The sequence below is a fragment of the Otolemur garnettii genome, unplaced genomic scaffold (assembly GCF_000181295.1).
Source record: "Otolemur garnettii isolate 467f Iridium unplaced genomic scaffold, OtoGar3 scaffold00009, whole genome shotgun sequence".
NCBI classification, from domain to species: domain Eukaryota; kingdom Metazoa; phylum Chordata; class Mammalia; order Primates; family Galagidae; genus Otolemur; species Otolemur garnettii.
The window spans coordinates 37975894-37989193 of NW_003852404.1; the positions used below are offsets into that span (position 1 = coordinate 37975894).

Sequence of the window (13300 nt, forward strand, 5' to 3'; positions counted from 1 at the left end):
AAAGAAAGAAAGAAAAGAAAAGAAAGAAAGAAAATTCATTTGCATATTAACTTGTACCACAATGTCACAGCATCATAATATCAGGAACTGGCACTGGGAACATCTTAGGAAAAGATTTCTTATTCCAGTCCTTTTTATTTAGCATTTATTTATTGAGTGCCTCATGATAATAACAATGATGAGGATAATAGAATGTTGAATATTAAATAAATATGATAAAAAGGATAAAAACCCATGTTCAAATTCAGTCTAGGTTTGAAATCTGAATCCATACCTCTGTAACTGTGTTGACAAATTACTTGCCACTTCTGTGCCTTACTTTTCTTGCCTATTAAGTAGAGAAAATAACAGTACAGAGATTTGTGGTAAGGATTAAAATGAGACAATATATGAAAAAATCCTTTAAATAAGTAGCATATAGTAAGCACCTAGTAAATATTAGAAATTTATCATTACTATTGTTATTAGAAACTTATAAAGGCTTAACTTTTGTCAGGCTCTGTGTTAAGCAATTTATATGTATATTTCAGCGGCTATCATTTTTTTTAATTTGCATATGTATTCACTAATATATTTTAAACACCAAAGAAGTTCTAAGCCCATAGCAGGCACTCAGGAAATAATTGTTCAATGAATAAGTTGTTTCATTTCTTCCTCACAGCAACTTCACAATGTGGCAGGCACTCAGACATAACAGTGAGCAAGACAGAGTCCTAACTTTGAGGTCTGGGGTACCTGGGTACCTGCAAGGACAGATAAGTCAACAGGCAGTGTCTATTCTAGATGGCTGCTCTGATAACGTAGTACAGGGGCATTTGCAAGCAGATATGGGGAACACCTGATCCAACCTTCAGGGAACAGGCAAGACTTTCTGGAGGAAATGACGAATGTTAGATGGCAAATCAGAGGTAACAATGTATAGCAAATCCAAAAGGTAAGAAAGCAGGGTGGCTTCCTTTAAATGAATATAAGTGCATATAGGTGAAGTGAGGGGCAAAGAGAGGAAAAGGGAAGTGGTAGTCAACAGGGCTATAAGTGCAGTACCAGGAACCTGGGCTTGATCCTAATGGCAAGGCAGCCATTTAAATTATTTAAGCAAGTGAGTAATGCGGGCTTTGGGATGATCACTCTGGTGGTTTCCTACATCTCACTGGGTTCTCAAAATTATAACACTCACTTTGAGCTAGATCAACTTTACTGTTTATTTGCAGATTCGCAAATTTGTTAGTCCACATTCCTAGAATTAACATTTGTGGTTTTCACACCTAGGCCTGTCTTTGATTATTTTGATACAGTGATCTCTCATACCAAAACTATCCTGAACTTTATGAACCCATACCTGGAGGTAGATGGTTCTTACTAGATGGTTCTTACTAAGAGTAGATCCAATTAGATCTGTAACTCATGTCATAGAATTGTTTTAAATTTCTCACTTGGCTTTCTAACTGATACCATAGGATAACTGAACCAGTAGATCTCTCTTGGCTAAGATTATAGCAAATGACTCAAGTTAACTTTTGGTACATAGCTGCTCCAGCCTCAGAATGAGTATATTTTATATTATTTTCAAATGTTGAATGACAGATGGAGAATTCTCAGGGAAGAAGTTAGGTTGCAACACATAGAACCAAAAATCTCCAGATTCCTAGAGGCTTTCCATTTAACATGTTCTTAATGTCAACACTTGATGTTCATGTACCCTGTATTACCATGGGGGACTTCCCACGTGGCTGGAGTTCTGTAAGCCTGAATTTTTCTTTCTCAGAATTCAAGGTGATGGCATTACTGAAGGATAATAACGGTACATAGGTCTTCAGTAGGAAATTTCAAGGGAACTATATGTACCCCAAAGTAGCCTTACATATAAATGTATCACATAAACCAACATAAACATATGAGAAAACCTAAATTAAAATAATCTTTTCTATGACTCTGAGTCCTGTGTAAATTGGTTCATCAGAGCAGAATGGGCTACTTAGTGGTTGGCCTATTGAGAAAATGAAAGAACAGGCCATGGGTTCAAAAGCTGGGCGTCAGTACTGGACTATGGATAAAGAAAAGGCAGTCTTTGCCTTTGCAATCAAAAGTAGGGGGGAAATTGTGTGAGTCAAAATGTCAGGAGGATGGTGAGGAATTTCTGAGAACCAGGACAAACAGGGGGAAACCCCTCATAATGGTTCTCTCACCTTCAGTCTCCCCTCCCTGTTTTGTTGGTGACATCAGTGTGGTAAGAGGAAGGAGAAGAGGAATGGGAGAATGGGTGAATGAGGACTAGTGAAGTGAAGGAAAGAAAGGCTGAGGGATGAAAGGAGGGACAGAGAGCATCTCCAAGCTACTCAGAATTCAGGGTGTAATGCTAAAGATAGGTTTGCGATCTCCTTTGGTCCCCACCCACTCCAACAGCAAGTAGGGCGATCGCCAGGCAGGCACGCCTACTGGGTGAAGAGTGCAAATGTTACGCAGGGCACATCTGGTGTGAAGTAAGTGGTGTAAAATGGGATTGCTCAGTAGACCAGTTAACCAGCCAGTGTGTCCAGAATACTTGCTTTGTGTTAGGAGGCACAGAAGCCACCAAGAAACCTGGTGTCAGGGTTAGAGGAGGTGGAGAGAGGGACCTACCTGGTGATGCCCATGGGGGGCAAAGGAAGTGGCTAAAAACTCAGGTGGGTTTGTTGTTTGAGTCAGAAAATCAATCATGGACAACATTGTGCATAGGTAATAGAAGAAGAACGGCTAAAATTTATAACAGTTAATCATCCCACTTTGATAGGTGGAGTATGATTAAATTCAGACTTCCCTGTTCAATTAGCCATTGCTTTTGATGAAGTACATTTTTCAAGTCAGGCAGAAAATGGCTTTAAGATAGGTGTGTCTGCAGGAGAGGAGGCAAGGGAAGGTCAGACTGATGTGTGAAAAGGCAGAACAGAAGAAAATATCAGCCTCTCCTATAACCTCCTGAGAACGCTGCAGCAGGCGCTAGGCTTTTAATGCAGGACGTGACGTGGCTAACTCTGATGGGCCCTTACTGCTTAATTCAAAGTTCAGCAAGAGTTTAAAAGGAAATGAAGTGAAAATTGACACTTAATAGATAATCACGGAATAAAAAGATCAACCCCAAAAATATTGCTGCCACGGATTTTTTTCAATGTCCTACTTTTGAAGATTCTTTCAATAACATAAATTTTTTTGATTCCATAGTACTTAAGTTTTTGAAATAAAAGAATTACCTTCTAAAGGGAATTCTATGTGTCATCATATTCTCAAAAGGCTCATTTCGTTAGTATGTGCTGTAAAAGATTTCCAGGGCAAGAAAGAAAGGAAACACGTCCATGTGAATAGAAAAAATTGAGAATCTCAGCCTCCTTTCCAGTGGCCTAACAGCTATGTAATAAAAAACATTCATCTATGGTATCAGTGGCCTTGCCAAAACACTCAGACGATAATAAACTGAGAAATGATTTAGCATATACAAAAACTCATCAAGCTGAAACTGACACCCTTTAACATTAATTTTTCATATAAGCAGGAGTAGGTACCTAAGAGCACTTATTTTAAAATATGTAAGTTATACCTCAGTTTAAAAATTGAAAATGCTATTCAGAGGTTCTTGCTTAAGAAATCAGTGATAGGATAATACACATTGACCATGAGGGTAAAATTAATGACAGTAAAGGAAAAATAGCTTCTCTTTTTAGCCATGGGAATATTTAGACTATATTCATAGAATTATTGAGTACTAAAAGTGAAAAAAACTTAAAATTATTTTTTAAATAATTTTAAAATGTCTTGCCATTTTATAGTTGGAAAAATAAGTCCGTCTTCCCATCATGATATCTAGAGGTAAATTAACTTGCCCAAGGTGTCAAGAGCTAGCAAGTGGCCATCAGTATCCTGAGGCTGTCCATCAGGGAAGCATAAAGTATACATTCCAGTGTTCTTATAGATTGTTATCTACTAAAGTCTGTTCGGAGCTATAGAAATGGGAAATACTGTCATGTCAATATTTGTAGGACAAACCTCATGAAATCAATTATTGGAAACTTAACAATTTTAGGGGATGTCTAACAGGTTATCTTATATTGAGAAAAAAGCTAACAGCCAAAGAAAAATACATATAAATATATAAACGGATGTAGATATGTATATTTTTAATGTGTGTGTATAAAAATAGATGATTTCTAAAATAGAAGTCATGTGTGTCCAGGAAAGAAGCCTGAGGTGTGTGGTTAACATTTGTATTTAAAGAAAAAACTAATGGTAGGTAGTATTCTCCTTTCTAATTAGAAAGAAGAGGAAATGAATTTAAATTACAACCAAAGGAATTTAAGTTAGATGGAAAGATCTTACTGGCAGTGAAGGTTTTAGAAACCCTGGAAGAGATTCCTCGGGAAGTTTTCAAATTCCCTATCTGGATTTATTTAAAAGAAAAGAGATACCTATCAGCCAGGGTCTTGAGGTAGAGACCTGGCTGGAATTTGCTTTCAGCTGAATTCTCTGCAAGTACAAATTAATTCTTGACAGTGTTTAGGATGTCCAACACAGTAAATTCTAGACAATGACAAGGAATGCTGCTCATTAAAAAACAAAAAGCACAAACAAGACCAAAAAACCTCACCCAAAGTAATTAGTTCTTTGGAAAATCAATTGGCATATGCTGTTTGGTTATAAGTGGAATGTACAATTATATTTTGGGTTGTATTTTCTTGTTAGCCTGGAAAGAAGGTTTATGAACTCTTTCTGGAAGGCTGTGCCCCCATTAATAATATATCTGTATTTTCCTTCTCTAGGTTAATTATAACTGAACCTCTTAGAACTACCCAGACCCAAGTAGCAATATAGGTATTTAGTGTAGATACCTGTGAAGGTAATACCCTCTCCCTGGCTCCAAAGGAAAACTTCCTTCCCTCCCAAATGAAAGGAGCAGGATGATGCCATCACCACCACCACCCTTCTTCTTTACCTTCACACAGAGTCCACACAAGTTCTTTGCAACCTCTAGAATTTCCCTTCATTTCCAACACATGAACACCACATGCACTTACCCTTTATACCCCAATTCTCTAATTGATTGTACTTCTCTGTTTACACAGCTGTGCGCCTGTTTACTCCATTGTGTTCACCACATTCAGTGTCTGTTTTTTCTTGTGAGCTCCTGCAGGTGGGGGATGGAGTCTGTTTAACTAGCTGTGTGCACACACAAGTGGATACCATGGGACAGTGCTTCAAAGTAATGGCTCCTAATGTGACCTGATGCTCAAAAGACAAAAATCCCATGGATTACTAAAGTTGAAACGAGACGATTCAGTTTGCAGAGTCTGTGCCATCCCCTGGCTCCATATATGTTAACACATCAAAGCATGTTGGTTGCAAGTATCATCAGGGCAGTGAGCAATATATGAAGGTCCAATCAGCAACTAAAATATCTAAACCAGAGCCTAAATGCACAAAAAGCAAGGCTGTATTTACTTGGAAGTTTGCACTCCACCATGACCCTCCTTAGGCTCAACTTGCTAAGGTTCTTTCTTAGCTGAGAGTATTGTCTGTCAGCCCCCATTGATTAGAAGGTCATTATATCTCAGACATTCCATGGATGACTATCAAGTGCACAGGATCTTGATTTTCTTATTTCTTTATGTTTATAGCCTAGAGGAAACAAAAGTCATTTTTACCAGATTAATATTTCTTCCTTGCCACCAATCCCCACACAAACCTCTTTAACCCCCTTTTATGTCCGTCTTCCTCATTGACCCAAGACAGAGATAAGTAATACACATTTCTTAGTTGAATTAAAATTTTTCTATGCCTTTTCATCTCTAGGAGTCTTCAAAGTTAGGCTTTGAAAGGAGAAAATGATTGCTAAAAACTCTTCCCTCAAGGAAAGCTCAAGAAATGACATTTCATTTAATTCAACAAATATTTTCCAGGTAGCAATTATGAGCCACCCACTGTGTGCTAGGGAACAAGAAGGGAACAAAACATAGATTGGGACTTTATATATTTGGAAGTGTGTATGAGCATGTATGCATGTACAATGAGTTAATTTAAGACTTTATTAAATGATCTTAAATAGAAGATTGTTTTATTATAGGATTATGATGAGTATTAAATGATATAAAATACAGTACAACCTCCATAGTTGACCACCTCCCTATCTCAATCACCTCCTTAAACTGACCTAAGTTTCACATATGCTAAGGTCTGCTTCCTAATAATGACCATCTCTGTATGTTGATCATTTTCTTTCAGTCCCTTGTGTGGTCAATGTACAGAGGATCTACTTTATATATGAAGTTGACTGAGCAGAGCCTAGCACATAAGACACCTCAATAACTGATAGCTGTTACTATTACTACAGAGTCGTGGTATAATAGAGCAATTTTTTTTGACAGATCTCTCTCTGGAAATCAAATTTTACTTTGTCACTGAAGAATCTCCTTCAATAAAAAAAATTTACATTGGATAATGGGCAATATAGTTAGATAGTTATGAGTTGAAAGGGAACCATCACATTCACATCAAAAAAAATATTATTTAGAACAGTTAATATCTTTCCAACAGAAGTAGATCTCAGCCACAGGCTGATGTCCAGAAAGAGTTTGCTCTTCCTACCAAAGTTCAGGAGTGTTTTAGAATCTAAATCACATCTCAACCACACACAGCACACATTATTTTCTTTCCTGCTTCCTCCTACTGGAGGTCTGGATTATGGTTTTTTCTGGTAGTCACATCCAGGATAAGTGACTGCCAAAATATACTTGAAGTTTTTCATATTTATTTTGGAGGTACATAAAATGATTATATTAGAGCATCATAGTAATAATTTAGCTGTTACTGAGTCAATATCAACAATTAGTCTGAAACAGGAATAAATTAACTTTTAAACTAAGCCAAAACTAAGTCAAATTATAGTCACCCAAAGCATTTTTTTTTAATCTACAAAAGAAAAAAAAATTGCTTCCCAGGTCATCTTAGGCGAGGTATAATATTTACTTAATCAATTATTCAATTAATTAATTGCATGGTTTAATATATGGATGGATCATAATTCAAATGTCAAGACAACTGAACGCAAGAATGTCATAACATGGTTAACCCCCCAAAGGAATCTTACTTACTTCACACCTTTTAGTTCAATTTAATATTTGTCTATAATCTCAGATATCTGGCACCAAGAGGATACCTCATGCCATATTATCTTTGAGTATTTGTCATAATAAATAAATACCCTCAGTCTTTCCTGAACTCTGTTAATTAGAAAACCTCTGACCATGTCTTGAACCACCATTATAGTCAATATTTTATCCTGTCTGAAGCTTTATCCAATTCTTTCATTTATAAAAGGTTAGAATTTCATCTTCCATACTCCACAAGGATAAGGAACTTCTAAGAAACATTTTATATTTTTGCATCTATTGCAAAAGTATTGGAAGGATGCACCTAGAATGAAAATCTCATAGCTATTTTCTGTCAGACATCGCCACTTAACCTATAATATTAAGGCATAATTTTAGATTCTAACTACAGACACCTTCATTCTCCAGCTGTTTAAATAAAGGTCATTATTTCTCAAATTTATTTGCAGACTGACATGTCAATTTCTCACTCCCACATTCCCAGTTCCAAACTGATAAAATCCAAAGATTTCATGATGTACTTTAGCTATTTAGATCTTTTAACTCTTTTATCAGATCGTTTAGACTTGACTACTTTGAACTTTATAATCATTAAATATGGTCATAAGACCCTACATGGGTTTTGTCCAAAAAAAGACAATTAATGTCTCTTCAACTGTATATTCAAAAGAAAGTCAGTGATCCAGCAATCCAGACCCTCAATGGTGGCTTAGTGCAACCTTAAGAAATTTTTTCCCCTCTTCTAATTTTTCCAGATTTAGTTGTTAGATTTTGTTTCCATAGAAATGGATTCAGAGATCTTAGAGTTTTATCTGAGACTGTACAACCTTAAGTGTTTGTAAAAGTCAGGTAAAGAATTAAAATTTCTTTCGGATGGGTGCAGAAAGGGAAATGCGTCCTCACTGTCCCTTCCTCCAACTCTCCAGGTATTCTAAACAGTAATGAAACCAAATCAGATGTACCACCCCATGGGAAGGTAAGAATAGATTCCAGGAAGCTTAAGATGCCTTACCTAATTGTCTTTTTCTAAATCCTGGCATTTCTACATAATACAAATGTGCAATTCTTACAGAAACTTGTGCCGGATTTAATAGCATTGTTAATCAATGGACATTTGTCATGCTCCAGACAACTGCCATGAATCATAAAATACAGTGTCCCTTGAAAAACTTAAAACTAAAATCTGGGATAATGACAATGGGATAAGAATAGGAAGTTCCTTTGTTTTTCTGATTCCTGATTTACCACTCTTCTCCTGTAACACTGTGCAAAAGAACAGAATCTTTCTTCTCATTGCCTTTAGTCAATTTATTGTACAATTGTCAGGATTAAATGAGACTGTACATTAAATGTGACCGGCCCAAAGGACATGTTTAACATACATGTATTTCCTCTTCCTTCAGAAATCATAAGAATGTGGCTCACCTGCTTTGTGGAGGAAATTCAAAAGGGTTGAAATGCATAACAAAGTTTATACCTGATCATCTGAGAGATGTCATATGCTTTTGAAATGTTATAATATACTTACAAATAGTAAATCGAATTTTTTTATCATGGATTTTATAGAAATAGGTATCATTATTGTAGAATCTTGTGATCATACCTGGGCCGAGAAGAACAGCTTTAACTCCATGTGCCCAGTGGAATAATTAAGGCATCTTTTCATTCTAGAGGCTCAAAAAATGAACCCTTTTTTCAACTCATTCAGTGCTGAAATAGAAGTCTTTTTACTCAGACTCTTTCCTTATCAAATAAATAAATCACATGTTCAGCAGTAATAAAAATATTGGAGGAAGGTGAACATTCTTCATTTCAAAGCACGGAGCTTGTTGAGTGACAATACAGTATTATAACTATTGATGTGAGAGGGAAGCTCTCATAACAGTCCTGAAATAATTTTATGCTGTTTGATTTTGTGGATTTTTCTTTTTGCAAAATTGAAGCAATATACTTAACTCTAATCAGAACCATCAAAGCCTTTTTAAATGTCCATATAGTTTACAATTTTTGTTTTTTTAAAAAATAATGTCAAATGCCATTTTTCTTTGCACTGCTAAGTTCCAAATTTTAGATACACAAAAAAGTATTTATTTGCAAGAAGTCCAGCAAATATTTATGGAACACTTACCATGTGCCAGACCTGGTTCTGGTTATAAGGGATATTACAGTAGACAAAGCAAGTCCCCTGCTCACAAGTAGTGTTTGGGGAGAGAGGAAGCATTGGTGCTGAGGCAGACTATAAATGAGCAAAAGGTTTAATTACATAAGAACATAGAACTGGCTCGGGACCTGTGACTCAAGTGGCTAAGGCACCAGCCACATACACCTAAAGTGGTGGGTTCGAATCCAGCTCGAGCCACCAAACAACAATGATGGCTGCAACCAAAAAAATAGCCAGGCGTTGTGACAGGCACCTGCGGTCCCAGCTACTTGGGAGGTTGAGGCAGACTTGCTTGAGCCCAGGAGTTGGAGGTTGCTGTGAGCTGTGATGCCACAGCACTCTACCCAAGGTGACAGCTTGAGGCTCTGTCTCAAAAAAAAGAAACATAGAACTGCTATCATAGAATTAAAGAGAATTAGATTAAAAATATATGAAAATGACTGGTTAATGTTAGATTGGGTGATTAAGAAAGACCTTTTTTAGAAAGCGATAATTGGGCGGCGCCTGTGGCTCAAGGAGTAAGGCGCCACCCCATATGCTGGAGGTGGCAGGTTCAAACCCAGCCGCAGCCAAAAAAAGGAAAAGAAAAAGAAAGTGATAATCAAGTGGACATTTAAATGGAGAAGGATCCAGCCATGCAAAGTTCTAGGGAGAGAGCATTCCAGGCAGAGGAATAGAAAGTTCTAAAAGTGAGGGCTAGCTCGGTGTTTTTCATAAGGAAGTGACCATTGTGACTAGATAGGGAGAGGACAAGAAGAGGGCATCACAGTTGGAAGGTAGGCAGAAGAGGAATCTTGTGGGGCACAGAAGCCAGGAAAGAAGTTTGGAGCCAATATGAGTGCAATGGGGGTGCAGTGGTATAAGCAGGAGAATGATGTGATATGACTTACGTTTTTGAAGTTCACCCCATATGCTGCACAGAAGGTAGAATAAGAGTAGATGCAAGTTTTAATGCAATTGGAACCATTGAAGGGTGTTTAGGAAGAAATAGACTCATTTACTTTGTGTTTTGTCCTCAAAATCTCTCTGACTACAGGGTAGAGAACAGACTATGGTAGGAAGGGACACGCAGAAGAAGCCAGGTGGAACTTTGAATCTGGAAGGTGGTGTGAATTTGGATATAGAGGTCAGATGGTGTTCTCGAGTTGTAAGAAAAGAGATAACTCACTGAGAAACAATTATGCTTATTCTTTATAAATACATCAGCCAAGTTTCTGAGAAACACCCCAAAACAAAATATAGAGTACCTATTACCCAGACACAGAGTTAAATGTCTAAAATTCAGTTAAAGTGAAAAGAAGCCCCATAAGATCTGTAAAAAAAAAAAAATCTAAATTATAGAGAATTTTTAAAATATAGTCAACTAATGAAATGTTGCCAAAAGTGCAAATGAAAACCTAAAAGCGTTGTCATGTTAGAGCCCACGAGACCTCATCTGATAAATAACTAAGAATAATTTCTAACTCATTACTAACTCACGCAAATCGGATGGGAAATAATGTCTTCAAAAAGTTTGCTAAACCTAACTTTGCTTCCCGATGTATTAGTTCCTCACAAATTTGCTTTCTTTATTTCTTTCACAAATGCCCAAATTCTTTCTAAATTGTCTCAAATCAGTATTAATGAGAATTGAAGTAATGAGAACATAGCATATTATGTAACTATGAAAAGCAATAAAGAAATAAAATACATTGTTTATTTGAACAAAACCTATATATAGTCTATGCATAAAAAATAAACATATGCTTGACTATATAGAAACAAACAAAAAACTTCTCTCTTAGTCACCATACAAGGATCACTAATGCCCCTTAAATTTTGGTAAATAATGGTGTTTTTTTTTTCTTGAAGTGAGTGTTTATCCATTCCTATTAGGTCATTTCTCATAGGATCCAAGAACAATACACTTTGATAATAATACTGCTTCTTATTGTCTTTCCAAGTGAGCAAAATTATCCTCTTTTTTTTTTTCCTCCACTTCAGGAGCTGTTCTGGAAGTAGACCGGCATCTGGTGAAGAGGCAGAAACCAGCCGCAGGGGTGCCACTGGAAGGCAGGAGCAAGGGCTTGGGTCCTCGGTTCCACAGGCCGGTCAAGTCTAAATGTAAGTGTGAGGAGCGACAGGGGGCTGGAGCAGGTCTCAGGGAGCACAGGGTGGTTGGCAGACACTCTGGTGTCCCATGTGCCGGCGTGTTCCATCTCCATCCCCATCTGTACTGTCGCAAAAGCCTTGAGACCATCGCTATCAGGTTTTTTAAATCCCCTATAGTAAAATACATGTGCGGAGTGTGATCCTAGCTGATTTTTAAGTCCAGGCATGTTGAATAGAGTCTTAAAATAATCATTTCCATAGGACCTGACTAGGTATCCAAGTGTTCACCAGATGCTAGCAGCTAGAATTTGCAAAGGAAAATTGCTAACTTAAGCTTCTTTTCATGATTCAGCAGAGGGTTTTAAGTAATAAAAGATCTGGAGATTTGTAAAACAAATAATTCCAGTGCAAATGGGAAAATTAAAATAATCTTATCATCTCCCAGTCATGTCTATATGTATTTTTCTACCATTATCATATTTCTCTTAATTTGGCCATTTTTTTTTCTGGCAGATATTTTAGAGTTTTAAGTTATGAGCTATAATGAAGAAATGATTCCTTTCAGATGACTGAAGTGATATGTACTGAATTTTCCTAAAAAACAATCAGAATGTATGAAACAGAGCATGATATAACAAATATGGTTGTATTCATATTCACAGTGAAAAATAATAACAGCATGCCGGAATCCCTTTTATGCCTTAATTGATCTCTCAGTAGAAGCAATAAAAATATAAAGTACATCATTAACTTTCAAACTTTGATGGAAAAAAAAAAGCACAACATACCATCCATTTCTGACAGTAGACATTATCTCATAGTATCCACAGCCATCCTATGCTTATTACTATTGCCTGGTCTTAAGTGTGACTTTTGGACACACGATGCATTATTTCCTAATACAGAAGAGTACAATGGCTTTTATATTCTATTTAATTTTATTTCATGATTGAAAGAATGAATTGTTAAGACTGCTCAGAATTGTTGTGTTCTTGCTGGGCGTGCACCTGAACAGAAACAAAAGCACAGCACCTTGTGGTCTAGTTAATGCCGCATGACCACATCTTGTCTAGAATGAATCCATTCGGGATTCCCGGAGAAATGCAAAGAAAATTAATGATTTTACTAAGGCATCACATTTTTAATGTAGGTACCACTAATTATTTTGGCTGGATCCCATCAAAGCCAGATGTTCTTGGAATGAAATATTTATAATGCAAACCCACTGTATACAAAATTAAAGGCTCATGCAAGCAGCAGGTTCTAGGACTCCGGCTGATCACAGATTTTGGAGAAGCTGATGAAAGAGGCATGATGTGGGTGACCTTCATAATGTCATGGTAGGGCTCTGAGCTCAATCCAGAGAAATTTTTATAACTGTTGTAACCAATGACAGGCTTAGCTTCTGGATTTCTCGCAACAAAATCTGGCTGCCAAGGGCATGGATGGGCTCACCCAGTAAAACAGTAAAATAATAATGTTAAACTAAATCATAAAAATCCAGAAGGTGGTTATTACAGGACAGAGGAGAGAAAATGTTTGTAAAGTTATGGTGGAAATATCGAAAATACATTTTATCGGACTTAAAAAATTAAGTTCTTTGTTTTTAAACTAGGATACAAAAGCAAGAGAACAACATTTACTCAGGTAACTATTTCAGGCAATGATCAACAGAGATAATTCATCAGGTGAAAATAAAAATGGCATTTATTCAACATGATCATCAATTCGGGCAGGCCTAAAGCTTAGACAGGATAGTTTGCTAATGAAAAGAAACAGCTGAAAGTTATCTTTTTAAAAAAGCAATTTTGACTGAAAAAAAGAATTTGTGGAATGTGTGTCTCTTTGTTAGTGAACATGGACACGGATGGTTAGTTTCACATAGACTAAAACTCTAGATATTTTGTGTAGTTCT

General features: G+C 36.7%; 1 protein-coding gene across 2 annotated transcripts in view; it reads left to right on the forward strand.

Annotated features, from left to right (window-relative positions):
• The first annotated feature begins 11277 nt into the window (after window positions 1-11277).
• Window positions 11278-13300, forward strand: part of COL8A1 (collagen type VIII alpha 1 chain) — a 56189-nt gene continuing 54166 nt past the window's right edge. Inside the window, exon 1 of one of the 2 annotated variants that reach the window (XM_023509739.1) lies at window positions 11278-11397. The gene's annotated coding sequence lies outside the window, so the exon portion shown is untranslated. The remainder of the gene's footprint in view (window positions 11398-13300) is intronic. The other variant, XM_023509738.1, reaches the window with a different exon arrangement.